Raw genomic sequence first — 18,383 nt, 5'->3', positions numbered from 1 at the left:
ATCTATCTATCTATCTACATTATCTATCTATCTATCTCTCTACTAATCTATCTAGACAGTTTTAGGTCACTCCTACATGATATACAGATTTACATCAGATATCTTTTTAGAGTTACTAAACTTTTTAAATGTTTCACTGTACTACCTCTTATGCACCTCCAATTTTAAGACACTTATAGGTTCTTTACTCTATCTATCATCTATCTATGTATCTATCTATCTATCTATCTGCATTATCTATCTATCTATCTATCTATCATCTATCTATCTATCTATCTATCTATCTATCTATCTATCTATCTATCTTCTGTCTATTTATCTATATATCTATCTACATTATCTATCTATCTATCTATCTATCTTTCTAATAATCTGTCTATCTAGACAGTTTTAGGTCACTCCTACATGATATACAGATTTACATCAGATATCTTTTTTAGAGTTACCAAACGTTTTACATTTTTCACTGTACTACCTCTTACGTACCTCCAATTTGAAGACACTTATAGGTTCTTTACTAAGTGACAAAACCAACAGCATTTATAAGTCTGTTTATATATCACTGTGTTTATCAACATATTTAAAATGTATTGGTAGACAGACAAACAGAAAGATAGATATATGATAGATCGAAAGCTAGAAAAATAAATAAATAGAGATAATTGAAAGATAGATAGATAGATAGATAGATAGATAGATAGATAGATAGATAGAAAGATAGGTAGATGATATATAGATAGATAGATAGATGATAGATAATAGATAGATAGATAGATAGATAGATAGATAGATAGATAGATAGATAGATAGATAGGAAAGATAGACAGACAAACAGACAGCTGCTTGATAATTAAATCTACAAATTCACGTCTTAATACTTTCCTGCATATGTTTATAGGATAGAAATGTATAAAAATAGGCAGCACCAACAAATATAGGTTAAAATAATATATATTTATTTTAAAAAAATCCAGTTTCACCTTAAGAAGATGAGGGTATCTGAAACATGTAGTGAGGATTACAGACCTGGCCAGACAAGCAGTTTTTTTTGTCTCTCCACTTAAAGGCTTTTAAACCACTTTATACATTTCTTGTGTAAAGCTTAGTGTGGGAACTCTGTATTATTTATTCTGTATATAGGCATCTGCTTTATGATAATATGATACTATGCTACATTGAATAAATATATATTATTTTAACCTATATTTGTTGGTTCTGTCTATTTTTACACATTTCTTATGCTTTTTTCCTGGTTATTAAGACAGCAGCCTCAATATAAGGTCTCATTTTTGATACATTTTGTATATATATTCTTCAAGGCACTTTAAATTTCTTTACACATGTTTATAAGATAGGTAGACAGATATAATATATATATATATATATATATATATATATATATATATATAGAGAGAGAGAGAGAGAGAGAGAGAGAGAGAGAGAGAGAGAGAGAGAGAGAGAGAGAGAGAGAGAGAGAGAGAAAAGATTATAGAAAGACAGGCAGACAGATAGATAGATATGATAGATATTGTAGATAGATAGATGGATAGATAGATAGATAGATAGATAGACAGACAACTGCTTGATAATTAAATTTACATATTCATGTGTTAATACTTTCCTGCATAATTAGTGACATAGAAATAATGCTGTATTTTTAGAATTTGTGTAAAACTGCTGGTCAGTAAGTTCTGGTTAAACTACAATTAAATATTGTTCTAATGTTCTATGAGTTTAATAAACAAGCACAGTATACTACAGTACACCATCTACATCCCCTGCCAGTTATAAAATGTAAATATATTATATATAACCGTTTTATACAAACATGATCACTGCTGTACATTTGTGTACATGAGAGATGTTTGCAATGTAAGAGTTTGACATTGATTATTGCTAAATCTGTTTGGTAATTAAATGTAATTGAAGGATTGGACCGTACCTGTTAATCTGGGTCTTGTCATGGTGAGATGAGTTTCTGTGTGAAGAGAACTAGGAAATATATAAAGATTTTTGTTTAGATGTTTAGGGACTTTATCCCCAGTGGGTACCACAGAACACAGTGATGTAAGGCTTTTTGTCATTTAAAGAGTTTATGTTGATGGTAAATAACTTTTCTAAAAATAAAATTGAATTTTCAGTTAAAGGGTTTTTTAAACATACAAAGAAAACATGAACTTGCCATTAAATCCACACAAAATACAGCCTTGTATGTAAGGGGATAGCTAAGGACACCAGTTCTTGAAATCTTATCAGCCATTAGTTATAACCGTACAGCCAGAGAGGGTAATTCCATCAGATACCAGTGTATTATTAGGAGCAACTTCAGCATCCGGATAAATAAAAAGCTGAATACAATCTCGCTTACCTTCCATGCTGTGCAGGGTTAATCCTTTTTTTGTCAAATAGATTCATCCCAGGAGTGTGTAGCGTGCCGCATTGTATAACCGCTGCCAAATCTCCACTCTCTGAAACCGGAAAAACACCTACAGCCCAATAAACTTAAAGTGATGGTAAACGCTCTCCTTTTTATAATCAGATCCAGAATGTTAGTGTTTTTTAGATGGAGTTTCATTCGTCAGATGTAATAAAGATGCACTATAACTTACTTTTTAATATAGATATGAATTCCAAATACCTCATGCTCTGCTGCCCATTTGAAAAGTAAAATTGTCTGTGAGCTTATGGTTTGAGTTGTTCTCCAATCAGTTCTCTTGCTACAACAAAAGTACCATATGGGGAGAACGCTGATTGGACAACAATTCAAACCTTTAGCTCACATAAAAATTTACTTTTGAAGTTGGCGGTGGAGTTTCTATCTATTGGGTATTTATAGAGCGCAAAATAATCACCTGTGAGGGTCTCAAGGCGCTAAAGGAAAGGGGATGGGGATAGGAGAAAGGGGGGGAGGGGGGAGGAGATGGGCATTCAGTCGAAGAGCCAGGTTTTGAGGTCCTTTCTGAACTTTGTAAGGGAGGTGGATTGTCTGAGGTGAAGCGAGAGGGTGTTCCATGTTTTTGCCACCATTTGGGAGAAGGATCTTCCACCCACTGTGGATTTGCTGATGCGGGGGATGACTGCGAGTGCTTGGTTGGCCGATCAGAGTTGTCTGGCGGGAGTGTAGAAATGTACATGGTGGTTGAAATATTCAGGTCCGATGTTGTGTAGGGCCTTGAACGCGTGGGTAAGGAGCTTGAAGGTGATTCTCTTGTTGATGGGGAGCCAGTGAAGGTTCCTTAGGTGTTCGGTGATGTGGCATTGGAGGGGGATGTCAAGGATTAGTCTGGCTGAGGCGTTCTGGATATGTTGGAGTCTCTTTTGGAGTTTGATGGTGGAGCCGGCATAGAGTGCGTTGCCGTAGTCTAACCGGCTGCTGACGAGGGCGTGGGTGACTGTTTTCTTGGTTTTGGTAGGGATCCACTTGAAGATTTTTCGTAGCAGGTGGAGAATGTGGAAGCATGTTGAGGTGATGGCATTGATTTGTCGGTCCATGGAGAGTGAGGAGTCCAGGATGAAGCCTAGATTTTGTGCATAGTTGGTTGGGGTTGGAGGGTGACCAAGGGCTGTGGGCCACCAGGAGTTGTCCCATGTGGATTTATTGGGACCAAGGATGAGGACTTCGGTTTTGTCTGTGTTCAGTTTGATCCGGTTGTCCTTCATCCAGGCGGCGACTGCTGTCAGGCCTTCGTGGACATTCTTTTTGGTGGTGATGGGATCTCGGGTGAGTGAGATGATTAACTGGGTGTCGTTGGCATAGGAGACGATGTTGAGGTCATGGCGTTGGACGATGGTGGCAAGAGGGGCCATGTAGATGCTGAAGAGGGTGGGGCTCAGCGAAGAGCCTTGCAGTACACCGCAGGTGACTGGTGTTGGTTTGGAGGAGAAAGGCGGGAGTCTGACTTTCTGGGTCCTGCCTGTGAGGAAGGAGGTAATCCATTCCAGGGCTTTGCTGCGGATGCCAGCATCGTGTAGGCGGGTGCGGAGGGTGTTGTGGTCGACAGTGTCAAAAGCTGCTGAGAGGTCTAGGAGGATGAGGGCGGCGGTTTCTCCTCGTTCGATCATGGCGCGGATGTCGTCTGTGGCAGCGAGGAGGGCGGTCTCGGTGCTGTGGTTGCTTCTGAAACCGGATTGGGAGTGGTCCAGGATGTGGTTGGCCTTAATGTATTCAATAAGTTGCAAGTTGATGGAATTCTCCATTACTTTGGCCGGGAAGGGGAGTAGAGAGATGGGGAGGTTATTTGGGTCCGTGGGGTCTGTCGAGGGTTTCTTCAGCAGGGGTTTCAGTTCCGCGTGCTTCCAGATATCCGGGAAGGTGCCGGTTTTGATGGAGCAGTTTATGATGGTGCGGCGGAGTTCAGGGGCGATGATGTTGCTTGCTTTGTTGAATATGTGATGGGGGCATGGGTCCGAGGGTGCACCAGAGTGGATGGATTTCATGATTCTGAGGGTGTCATCTGTGGTGACGGTGCTCCAAATAGTCCATGTGTGGTGAGGGGGGGCGAATTTGGGAGGGGTGTCGGGTGTAGGGGAGTGGGTGGTGGAGGTTGAGTTATGAGGCGTGAAACTGTCATAGATGTTGAGGATCTTATGGTGGAAGTGTGCAACGAGAGTATTGCAGAGGTCCTTGGAGGGTGGAATGTTGGTGGTGTCGCTGTTGGGTTTAGAGAATTCCTTGATGACTGAGAACAACACCTTGCGGTTTTGTGCATTAGAGTTGATTCTGTCTTGGATGGCTGTTTTTTTGGCGGTTTTTATGAGATGGTGGTGGGTGGTGATTGCTTCCTTAAAGGCAGCTTTATCCAGAAGGGTCTTGCTGGATCTCCAGGTTCTTTCCAGTCGTCTGCAGTGGCGTTTGGAGTCCTGGAGGGCCGGGGTGAACCAGCTAGCTTTGTTGGTGGTTTGGCAGCCAGATGGTTTTTTGAGGGGGGGCAAGGGTGTTGGAGCAGTCTGTAATCCAGCAGTGGAGGTTTCAGGTGGAGGATTTGGCATCTGTGGAGGTAGGTGGGGAGGATTTGTTTAGGGTGCAGTGTAGTTGGTCTTGGATGATGTTGTACCAGTTTCTGCGGGGTGGGTAGTACTGTCGGAGGTGGGTGGTGGGTTTGTTAAAGGAGAAGTGTATGCAGTGGTGGTCAGTCCAGAGGAGTTCGGTGATGTGATTGACTGAGATGTGGTTGCCTGAGGAGAAGATCGGGTTGAGGATGTGGCCGGCTGTGTGGGTTGGGTAGTTTACGAGTTGCTTTAGTCCAATAGTTCCAAGGTTTTCCAGGAGGGTGGAGGTGTTGTGATCATTGGGGTTGTCAAGATGGAAGTTGAGGTCACCGAGGAGGATGTAGTCCATTGAGGTGAGGACATGGGGTGCGATGTGCTCAGTGATGGAGTCGCAGAAGGCGGGATGAGGTCCGGGAGGTCTGTAGATGAGGGTGACGCGGAGGGTGGTGTTGGGGTTGACCTGGATCTTGAAGTGTAGGTGTTCTAGGCCTGGTGAGTGGTCGTCAGAGCTGGTTGTGACTTGGATGGTGTGTTTGTGGATAATGGCGATGTCTCCTCCCGGTTGGTTGCTGCAGTCTTTGTGGCAGATCTTATAGCCGTCGGGTATTGCAGTGGCGATGTCTGGCCCTGGTGCAGGGTTTAGCCAGGTTTCAGTGAGAAAGGCGACGTCAGGTGAGGTGGATTCTAGCAGGTTCCAGATTTCGAGGGCATGCTTGTGGATGGAGCGGGTGTTGATGATGATGCAGTTGAGGTAATTGCGGTTGTTTTTGGGGGGGTTAGTTGGTTTGGTTGTGGTCCAGAGGGAGGGGAAGGAGCAGTTGCGGCAGGTGAAAGGTCCGAAGGTGTTGGTCGGGGATGCGTGGTGGCAGGCGGACAATCTACCGGTGTTGAGCGCGTGGAGGGTGCTGGCATTGTAGTGGCGGCAGTTTCTGGAGCCAAGGTTCGTGGCGTTGGGTGCAGTCGGGGCATGGACGGGCGCTGACGGGCTTGCCTTTTGCTCGCCTTTGGCACGCCAGCGGCATGCCGGCTGCCCTCAACCACTGCGCTGTCGTGCAGCAATCACCATTAAATACAGCACGAAGGTGGGCGAGCTGGTTAGCTGGGTACGGGGTAGGTGTGAAATAATAACAGAGCAAACAAAATACAGAAAGATACAGCACAAATACATAGGGATAAGGGAGAGAAAACTTACTTTAGTGGTGCAGCGATCACCATTAAATACAGCAGGAAGGTGGGAGGGCTGGTTAGCTGGGTAGGGGGTAGGTGTGAAATAATAACAGAGTTTGAGTTTTTGAATTTCATAACTATATAAAAAGTAAGTTATACTGATGAATTAAACTCCATCTAAAATATCACTTACATTCCGGATCTGATTTTAAAAAGGGGAGAATTTACCATCACTTTAATTCTAAAACCTCCTTAGGAAGCCTTCATGTTTTATCATATACTAAGTACAGATCTTGTGGTGAAGTTGTAAGGCTGCTAATTCCTAACATTTCCTCTGCCCATGTGATTGTCAAACTTCACTTTCTTGGTTTATGAGAGAAGAGGTTGTGGCTTCAAGTATTAACTTTGTAGCTCTAGACCTATGGCTGGGTGTTTTTTGTGTAAGTCATGTAATGGAATAAACACAATGGGCTAGTTTACAAGTGGAGCACCAACATGTATGTGGTAAGGTACATTGGTATTGCTAGAGCACAATCCACACTGTTTCCAGGTTTGTGCTTCAAAGCTATGTATTACTGTTCATGCAATGGTCTAACATATGCATGTTTGATAGCGTGGGAGTGTTAATTTCATCACATAATAGACTTCTATTGGGGCATGCAGTAAAATATAGGTCAGATAATGCTGAAATGCAAAACCAATAGAACAATAAAAACCTCACAATTAGCCGAACTCTTAATTTATTTTAACCCTTTCCCTGTACACAATATTACGTTTGTCATCCGCACAAAGGTTTTAGTGCAGATGACAGCCATGTTTTGTCTTCCTGGGGGAGAAAAACTTTCGGAGCTCACCCAGGCCCCCCTGAACTTACCACCGCATCTCTTCACAAAGGTTTTTATTTTTTATTGAGGTTATTTGAAAAAACAAGGTATACATCATAAAACAAGTGTATCGTAGCATGTACATTAAATACAACAATAATTAGTTTGGTGTTACATGTAAAGTCATTCAAAATGATACCATCAACTGTGATGCTACTGAGCAAGAAGAATGAAACCTCTTTTCTTTTTTTAAAGAACATATGTACCTCAAAAGTTTCAAAGGCCACTCATGGGCCCCTAAAGATTTAAATATCTCAACAAAAGGGTTTGTATACATTTTACAGATGCTTACATCGACATAAGAGACATATGTGTATGGAAACATAAAATATTAAAGATTCAAAGCTTCTATAGAAATGCTGTAACAATAACACATATATATTAGAAAATATGATTGCAATTGCGGTGTTTGCGAGAGAAACCGCTAAATAATACTTTGAGCATAAATTAAATGCAAAAATATGTTAGTGAGTGGGGTGGTAGGAGCATAAAAAAAAAGATAATTAAGCAACATAAGTGCGTGATTTAATATTAAGTAAGGGTAACCTACATGGTTAGTTATGTGGATATCAAATGTATTATATGGGAACAGTTTGATCCTAGGCTCATAGCTAGCTGGAGTAACTGTAACTATATCAATGGCTATCGATGTATTAATGCAACTGTATGTAAGATATCTGATATAAGGAGGGGGCTGTCCTTCCATTAGATGGCGATAGTATGGGTTAAACTAATGAGTTTAACAGCCAGCTAAACTATAAAGGAAAGAGCTTTGTTCTGAATATACACAGGGCAATTATTGAACCACATATATAAGTTATGAAATAGGGGGTATTAGTCAGGGGTAAAGAATATACAGGTCCCTCTCAAACCTGCATGACCATAGCTATAAATATTAACACTCATCTTGGGTAGAAAACATACCAGGAGAGTATTAGGAGATAATTAAAGAGGCCCTCTTCAAGACCTTGGGAACATATAGGGGGGAGAAAAAATCATAGGGTAGTATACATGATAAAATGCTTTGCATTTAGACTAAAGCCAATTATGTAGTTGAACAATGCTTAACAATTTCTATGTATATATACACATATATGTATAATAGCTGACCCAATCTGCTAGTAAGGGTCTCTTCAGTCTTATATCAAGCAACCGTACCATATGGGTATGGGCCCTATACCCCACAGCAAGGCAAGATGTGTTATTTGGAATATACAATACATGCAGTATGTAATATTCCTTACTTTTCAAGATAGAGGGACTGATTTATCAAACTCCGTATGACAGAAATTAACCCGATTGAATACGATCAGGTTGATTGACAGCCCCTGCTAGCGGCTGATTGGCCATGAATCTGCAGGGGGCAGCATTGCACAAGCAGTTCACAAGAAATGCTGGTGCATTGATAAATGCCGACAGCGTATGCTGTCGCCATTTATCGATGTGCAGCGGACATGATACGCTGCATCGTATCATGTCCGCTCGCACTGTGATAAATCTACCCCATAGTCTACATCAGTGTAATTTCCCTTAGTTCTTTGAATATAGTGAGTTCAGTCCTCTTAATAGATCCAGCACAAAAAGAATAAAATGAAATGGAGAGAGATGCCCTACTACATACCATGGCAACCACCATTACATATAGCATATGTTAAACACACAAAAGCCCCAGAGATCTGGAAATTGCAAGTTAAAATATATAAACAAATATAAACTACTGTAATTTATGTAACAAACAAACACAACTAACATTAGAACTTCTATAGTGGGTATGCCAGTGCATATCTTATTTGCGTATACAAAGTCCCCAGTTTGCAAGCTTACTTGCCGTCATCAGGGTCTGATTATCTAGATGTAGAAGATGTGAGTGAGTGAGTAAGTGACTTTGAAGAAAGTAGTAGAGACAGTCATGGGTATATGCTATATGCCCTTAATTGATTCAGCATTCCTCTGCTTTAATGTCCTTCTAGTATATCCAAAGGCCACTCTTGAACCTTAGAAAAGCTGTGATAGAATATGTAAATAGTATGTAGATACAATCATGTGTTACATTCTATCAAAATAGCTAAGAGAAAGAGTAAGAGTATTGCAGAGCTACTTGAGTATCTAATAGTAATTAATATTGCTTTGCTATCTAGGGTATCTCTGGGCCACTTATGTATATTATCATAAGAGTGGAGTGCATGATCAATTGGTTATTAGGGCAAAAAATAGCAGAAATTAAACTATATTAATAGGAAGGAGCCAGCATTCAAATGCGGTGGTATAGCTATAGTAAAGGTTTTGTTCGACTTGTAATAAGTTAGGTAAATTTGTATAGCCTAGAACACCTCACACATCTCCCTGTTGCTATAGAATGGTGTGTATGCTAAAACATAACATCTATAAATAAATTATCTGAGGCTCAATGCTATGCTGAAAAGCGTAGAAGAGGAAGTAACAGAACCCTCGGGGAAGAGGCAAACTAAATTAATATTCCAAGTAGCCAACAAGAATAGAGGTGACCCCACAATTATATATTTAAAGTAAAGGCATTACTAGAGCAACTACTTGTCTGTGTAAGAAATGATTAGATTATATAATCTATCCCCCTATCTCGGGCCGTTGACAGGGAGACAGAAATCTCAAGAACTACACGTATGGTAGATTATGCTACTAGTAGTGAGAGATGTATGCATGTTTTGTGAGTCACCTCCCATTTTAAACTAGACATCTAGTCTCCTCATCTGAGAAACTGACATCTAAGGATAAAAGTAATTCCCACATAGACATATTGATAGTTATATAATTATAGACATTATATCTTAATAAATTTAGGGTGGCAAATGCAGGACTAATGAGGTGAGGTGGTATAAGCAACTTGGTCTTTTAACATGTATGAACTTGTGCTATTAGTGTATACTTACTACTAAGAGCAGTACAAATCACACAGGGTTATATGAGGCCAACTAAAAAGGCAGCAAAACAAGAAAAAAAAAGGGAAATAGAAATGTAAGCCAATTCATTGAGCATGACCCTACATCAGAGCTGGTTGTATTAAATATCTATCATGCCTATCCCAATTCATAATAATTCAGACTATGGGGTAAATTTACTAAAGTGAAAGTGGACATGATACGATTTAGCGTATCATGTCTGCTGCACATCAATAAATGCCGACAGCATGCGCTGTCGTCATTTATCATTGCACCAGCAGTTCCTGTGAACTGCTGGTGCAATACCGTCCCCTGCAGATTCACAACCAATCGGCCGCTAGTAGGGGGTGTCAATCAACCCGATCGTATTCGATCAGGTTGATTTCTGTTCGCTGCCTCAGAGCAGGCGGACAGGTTATGGAGCAATCTCCGTACGGAGATTGATAAATTTACCCCTTAATGTAAAGCCCCTTAATGGTCTTTCATACTTGCGATAGTGAGTTTCAATAGAGTCCAACAAATCAATTACAATATAAAAAACGTCTCTATTATATGTATGTATGTTCAATGTCCAAGACAGATCTTCAGAAATGCAAGTTCCCAGAAATTTCAAATTTGACACACGTTCTACCTCAGATGCATTTATATAAATGGGCATGTGTATGCAACATTTGGACTTTCTATAATCAATAATAATCTCTTTGGTCTTTTTAATATTGAGATCCAGATCATTTTGTCACCAGGTGCTTTACCTCCTCCCTATAAAGTGACTCATCATTGTTACTAATCTGGCCTACTACAGTAGTATCATCTGTAAATGTAATGATGTTGTTGGACAAGAATTTGAGTAAATAATCATAGGTAAAGAGAGAGTATAGTAAAGGGCTCTATTATATGCATGGGTCTGACTCTGCAATTGGTGATATCACATTCCAAATCCAGATGCAGCTGTATTCTTCCTTTGAGGTTAGTGACTCCCACTGTGTAGGGAAATTTCCCAAACGAAGAGCTAAGATGTACAGTCCCTTTAAAGTATTCTCCACACTTGGGAGCAGTCTCATGATACCGAGCAAAGTGATAGGGAACATGTCGAGTGTATGAAGCTGTAGGTACTATGGTCGTTTATGAGGGAGAGCTTAATGCTTCCCTGGCTTCCGGATCTACTGTAATGTCCCCAAGTGACAAAGAACTGATGTATGATGTTCGCCCAGACTCGCAGTTCAAAGGATTCAGTGCAGATCTGCTTGAGGGAATGTCCGGTTTCTTCTGGGCTGTAAGTACTGGTATAATATGTGTTTCATCATCCTGTTCATAATCAGTACTATTGGCGTCTCGTTTTGGTGTCTGTGATAGGGAGGATAGTATCGAAGTAAAGTTCATCTTCAAACTTTGGAAGTGCCAACCTATGAGCGGTTGGGTATGTTGTTTCCAAGCCTCTAATGCCTTCATACTGGTAGTACCAACTAAGGATGAGCGCTTTCTGTGGTTTGTAGCAAACTAGGCTTTATATGTATAGCGTTTAGAGATGCAGCTGTAGCTCCAGATCTACTCCAGATACGCAGCACTAAAAAAATGTTTTTTTATGAGTGAGTGAGGGGGTTCTGTGGCTCTGATTGCTAGGTAAGCAAAATGTAATGCACAGGTTTTGAGTACTTTGGGATGAAGGAGTATCATATGCGTATGTGCAATCTAACTATAGCTGTTCGTGCCACTTTGATAGTTAGCCTCGGTGTACTCGCCTGATGTTTATGAGGTAGTGCTCCAATTGGTTGTCCAGCTCCACCATGGGAGAAACACTGTTCCGCGAGGACAGTTCAGTGCTTTCCAAGCTCAGGGCCACGTCATGTAGGAGTGATGCGTCGTCTTCTGTTTAATAAATTCACTCAATCTCTTTGTTCCTGGGTTCCCAAATTCTTGTAGGTAAAGTTTTAAAGAAGTGGTGTATATTAATTTAGCCTTAATTGTACTTTGGACCAGAACTGAAGTATTTTTGGACAGTCCCAAAACAAGTGTGGCACGTCCGGGTCAGGTAGGGAGCATTTGAGGCATTCGTTGGTCGGGTTGGGTACCCATTTGGCATGTAGGGTGGGTGTGATGTAGCTACGGTGCATGAGTTTAAGGTGTGTCTATCTGTGGTTTGAGGCCACCAGCTCAAAACTAGTGGTTAGGACGTCTGTGTTTATGTCCATGTGCATGTTCTCAGTCCATTTGTCACACAGCACGGTCTGAGTTATCAGTATCAACCGTGTGGTCAAGTGGCATGGCTTGGATTAGGTTAAAGTCACCTACACCAAGAGGGGTTTGTCCTCGTGTGGAAGCAAGGCTACCTGAAGGGAGTGCCCGAGTTGAGTGAGAGGATGGTTTGGGCCATAAACATTACATAAAATGTAGGATTGCCCCGCTATTTGGAGAGCTGTTATTATAAACCTGCCCTTAGGGTCAACGCTGAGTGTGTTGATCTTTGCCGCCAGGCCCCTTCTAACGAGTATTGCCACTCCCCATTTGTGCCATTTTGCTGGCGTATAAAAGACCTGGCCTACCCATCTAGCCTTTAGCTTTTCATGTTCAATGTCCATCAGGTGTGTCTCCTGCAATTGTGCTATGTCTGTGTGTAGGCGTTTGAGATCTTGTAGTATGATGCTCCTCTTGGCCTGAGATGTAATGCCTCCCACATTCCAAGATGTTATCCTTACTACTTGTGACATGATGTATGTGGGGTGGGAGAAAGAATACTGTTTATGTCATGGAGAGCAGTGAGGGACACTGGCTCTCACGCAAGAGCGGCAGCACCAGGTCTGCCACAGTAAGAGCTTCGCACTATGGTAAGGGGGGGGGGGGGGGGGGTGTGCATAAGTGGTGTCGTTCTGTGTGTGCGAGAGTTTGACAACTTACAGTTATTGTAGTCTGGAGGTGATGAGCTAACCGCTGGGATGTCAGGCACCGACAGTAGTAGTCTCCAGAGACTCCCCCAAAGACCTGATAGAGAAAGCAAGACAAACTGTAACAACGATAATTGAAAATACACAATATGCAAATAGTGAGCACTAATGTTATGATTAGGTCTAGGGGTGTATTGCAGAATAAAGTTAGAGCAGGGTTGGTAATGCGAACCCCTACATACTGCCCTCTGAGTACACTTGGGTAAGGTTATTTTGAAATAGGGGCTCAAAGTTAAGTAAACAAGGATTAGGGAGAAAAGGAGGGCAATTAGTAACAACCGTGGTTGTGGATGAATAGTGTATAACTGGTGAGGAACATTGTTAAATTTAAGACTAGGGATGCAAGGTAAACACAAAACAGTGTAAATAGGGGCACTATCACTTTAAAAATGTGCAATTCTGCACAAGTAAAGACTCAGATGCTTGGCGTGAATAGATACTCAAAGTGTCTATTAAACACAATAGAGTGTAAAAAGGGGCACTATCACTTTAAGATTAACCAATCTGCAATGACTGGGGAAATAACTATTTGGTATAAATTGTTACTCAGAATTGCAATAAGTGATATGTAGATATGTAGTGTGTAAATACAAATTACAATTATGCATATATAAAGTATAACCTATATAGATATACTTCAAGGTGCAAAAATGATAAAAAATGAATATATATTTGTTAAATAAAAGTCCATTAAAATGTGTGTTTTTGGAAACACACACAGAGTTTAGCAGGCTGCTCTCCTCAGGGTAATGGCCATCCACTATAAAACAGATCTATAGAAAACAGTAATATTAGTGAGAAATGTGTTGCTGTATTTTATCTATGTGTTTAATAAACACATGTTGTTAAGTTTTAATTTACTTGCTATTTTTTTATCCACTTTTTTTATTCACAATAACAAACCTTTTTTGAAAGATACACCATACACCTGGTCATACACCTGGTTTTACTTGATCGTGGAGGAGAGCTTGCCAGACAGCTCAAAAGCTTTGCAGTTGTTCCTGTCATATATACCTGGAGAGAGTTCACCAGACAACTCAGAGGATCCGATCTGCCCAGTTTGCACTACATTACAGTGCTTGAATAATTACAGTGCTTGAATACATGTGAGTGTATATGATTCAAAATTGTATATCTAGCATGTATTTGCAGAATCACTCTATGTTGTTGCCGTCTCCCTTTTCTATAAGACTAGGGATACATTGCAAGTCAGGGTTGGGATGGGGCTATTCCTGTGAACCCCTAGATGCAGTCCCCTGAGTCCTAACAGTATCAGCATCCTTAACTGAGGGACCAAGAGTGTTCTCAGTCCAAGAAAGTGGATTACAACTATGTAAAGTCAATTTGAAGCAAAGCTTCATTGTTCAGTGATTAAGGAATGGGAGCAAGTGGTATCCTTCAGGTCCCTTCATCTTTTTCTTCGGTGTCTAGGTGATCTTGCAGTTATTGTGGTGTAATGAAAAGCTTGGGTCCCTTCGGGGTCATAAGCCGTAGTTTAGCGGGGTAGAGGAGTGAGACTTGTCGGCCCTGTGAATGCAATTTGGAACATAAGGGTGCAAATTATTTCCTCTTTCTTGCAACTTCAGCTGAGAAGATAATTGTGCCCATCATAACTAAGTTCTGGCTTGGTTATGTATGCCTTGAGAAATGCTAGCTTTTCCTGGTACCATAGCAGTTTGAAGATAACTTATCTGGGCGTTGTTAGGTCTGGAATGTAGGGTTTCTGGCCCTATTCTGTGCGCCTTTTCCACATAGAGTGGGAGGGTATCCGGGTCCAGTTGTAGTAATTTATGTAGTCAGTGCAGTGAACTCAAGAAGATCTTTATTTTTGATTGATTCAGGCAACCCCACCACCCTCAGGTTGTTGCAGCGGGATCGGTTCTCAAGGTCATCAAGCTTTTCTTGGAGCGTGAAGTTCTGGCGCTCTAATCTTTGGATGGTGACAGAAGATGAATGTTGGGTGTCTTCGACATCTGAGATCCTTTGTTCCGCCTGTTGTAGATGGGTGGAGTATTGCCTGATCTCCGTGGTGAGGATATTTATACCTGCCTTTAAGGACTCCATTTTAGGGAGAAAAAAGGCCTTTAGGTCGTGCAGCAGGGATTGTGAGGTGTCTGGAGTCGGCTCCCTGTCAGGAGGTATAGGCGGATCCAGCTGAAAGTCTGAGGCTTGCTTTTGTTTTCTGTCTGCCCGTTTCTGTTTGCCAGCCATGATGGGTATGGCTTGCGTAGCAGAAAATTTAAAGTATTCGTCCACTTTCATGTGGGCCAGCGCACTTAGGACTCGACAGAAGTCCACCTGTCAGGGTCCCTGCAGATCAAAGCGTTATTGCACAGAGTCTGAGGAGGCAGCAGGCAGGGATTGCTAAAAAGACCTACTTTTCCTTGTGATACAGATGCAACTTGTCTTGAAGATCACTAGATGGCGCTATAGGTCTTTAAATGCCAAAGCAAATGTTTGTGTCAGGGGCGATCCAGCATGTGAGCTAAGTACTGTATTCCGTGGAAGTATAGTATTGTACCCTGATCCTAAAGTGTTGAAAGTGCAGGTATAAACTTCTGGAAATAAACACCTCTCAGTCAAGCAAGAGTGCATGTAGGAGTCCCCTTAGTGTAACCCTATATTTAGGGATTTGTGTGTTTGTCCAGGGCCTGTTGCCTTCTTTTTCCTTTTCAAAACAGAGACAAGTGGCCGTGTTCCCTCCTGCATATACTCTGAGGGCTTATGTCCCCTAACAATGTGTAGCAGGCAAAAGATGAGGGCAGCGTGTGAAAAAGGAAACGCTTTGTGTGTCCCTGCAGGTGAAAAGTTCCCCTTCGTTTCCTGCCTAATTTGCTGCTGGTTATAAGTCTGTGATGGGGGTGGATTGCCTTGCTTGGATGCAATGAAACGTGCCTTCTAGGTCTGGCACCTTACCGTTGTGGCCTATCTGCTCGTCTCTGCCTACAGGAGTATGTGCGGTGCACACTTACAAGATGGCGCCCGTTCGCACCTTTTTCAGTTCCTCCATGTGTGAGGATGGTCTAGAGGTCCTCCGTGCTGCGATGCTCAACTGGTAAGGTGTGGAAATCCTTTAGCTCAGAAGTGCCGGGCTGAATCCAGCAAGAGCGCTGTTTGGGAGCGGCCAAAGTAACTTAAAACAGCGGTGTTGGTACGGAGCTCCCTCGCTCCGCTGCTTCCTGGTCGCTCCACCCACCGGAAGTCCCAGATTACAATCCAATTTTAAGAGACTTTCTAAAAAGGTTTTCTAGATAAGTTTTGTCTTTTCAAATTCAACAATACAAGGCATTTAATAAAGCCCCTAAATGGCCTTTTTGAGTATTTAGAACCATTCTATTGTTCTGCACATGTGCAAAAACCCCAGAAAAGGCCACAAAAGACAATTTAGAGGTGAATTAGCTTACATTGTATTGGTTTATCAAAGCTGTATTCATTGCTATTGTATAGTGCATCTGCATTGGCCGGGGCACACATTTACATATGTACAGGTTTATTTACATATTTTTATGTGCTGCTATTGTATAGTCTGTCTGCATTGTCCAGGGCACACATTTACATATTTATAGGTTTATTTACATATGTATATGTGTTGCTATTGTATAGTCTGTCTGCATTGTCCAGGGTACACATTTACATACGTATAGGTTTATTTACATATGTATATACTGTTGCTATTGTAAAGTCTGTCTGCATTGTCCAGGGTACACATTTACATATTTATAGGTTTATTTACATATATTTATGTGCTGCTATTGTATAGTCTGTCTGTATTGGCCAGGGCACACATTTACATATTTATAGGTTTATTTACATATGTATATACTGTTGCTATTGTATAGTCTGTCTGCATTGTCCAGGGTACACATTTACATATTTATAGGTTTATTTACATATATTTATGTGCTGCTATTGTATAGTCTGTCTGTATTGGCCAGGGCACACATTTACATATTTATAGGTTTATTTACATATGTATATGTGTTGTTATTGTATAGTCTGTCTGCATTGTCCAGGGTACACATTTACATACGTATAGGTTTATTTACATATGTATATACTGTTGCTATTGTATAGTCTGTCTGCATTGTCCAGGGTACACATTTACATATTTATAGGTTTATTTACATATGTATATGTGTTGTTATTGTATAGTCTGTCTGCATTGTCCAGGGTACACATTTACATATTTATAGGTTTATTTACATATGTATATACTGTTGCTATTGTATAGTCTGTCTGCATTGTCCAGGGTAGACATTTACATATTTATAGGTTTATTTACATATGTATATACTGTTGCTATTGTATAGTCTGTCTGCATTGTCCAGGGTACACATTTACATATTTATAGGTTTATTTACATATGTATATGTGTTGTTATTGTATAGTCTGTCTGCATTGTCCAGGGTACACATTTACATACGTATAGGTTTATTTACATATGTATATACTGTTGCTATTGTATAGTCTGTCTGCATTGTCCAGGGTAGACATTTACATATTTATAGGTTTATTTACATATGTATATGTGTTGTTATTGTATAGTTTGTCTGCATTGTCCAGGGTACACATTTACATACGTATAGGTTTATTTACATATGTATATACTGTTGCTATTGTAAAGTCTGTCTGCATTGTCCAGGGTACACATTTACATATTTATAGGTTTATTTACATATGTATATACTGTTGCTATTGTATAGTCTGTCTGCATTGTCCAGGGTACACATTTACATACGTATAGGTTTATTTACATATGTATATACTGTTGCTATTATATAGTCTGTCTGCATTGTCCAGGATACACATTTAGATATTTATAGGTTAATTTACATATGTATATACTGTTGCTATTGTATAGTCTGTCTGTATTAGCCAGGGTATACATTTACATATTTATAGGTTTATTTACATATGTATATACTGTTGCTATTGTATAGTATGTCTGCATTGTCCAGGGTACACATTTACATATTTATAGGTTTATTTACATATGTATATGTGTTGTTATTGTATAGTCTGTCTGTATTGGCCAGGGTACACATTTACATATTTATAGGTTTATTTACATATGTATATGTGTTGCTATTGTATAGTCTGTCTGCATTGTCCAGGGTACACATTTACATACGTATAGGTTTATTTACATATGTATATACTGTTGCTATTGTATAGTCTGTCTGCATTGTCCAGGGCACACATTTACATATTTATAGGTTTATTTACATATGTATATGTGTTGCTATTGTATAGTCTGTCTGCATTGTCCAGGGTACACATTTACATACGTATAGGTTTATTTACATATGTATATACTGTTGCTATTGTATAGTCTGTCTGCATTGTCCCGGGCACACATTTACATATTTATAGGTTTATTTACATATGTATATGTGTTGTTATTGTATAGTCTGTCTGCATTGGCCAGGGTACACATTTACATACGTATAGGTTTATTTACATATGTATATGTGTTGTTATTGTATAGT

Source organism: Bombina bombina, chromosome 7 (assembly GCF_027579735.1).
Source record: "Bombina bombina isolate aBomBom1 chromosome 7, aBomBom1.pri, whole genome shotgun sequence".
NCBI lineage: Eukaryota > Metazoa > Chordata > Amphibia > Anura > Bombinatoridae > Bombina > Bombina bombina.
The sequence above is the reverse complement of the archived record's forward strand: the minus strand, read 5'-3'. Positions refer to the sequence as shown.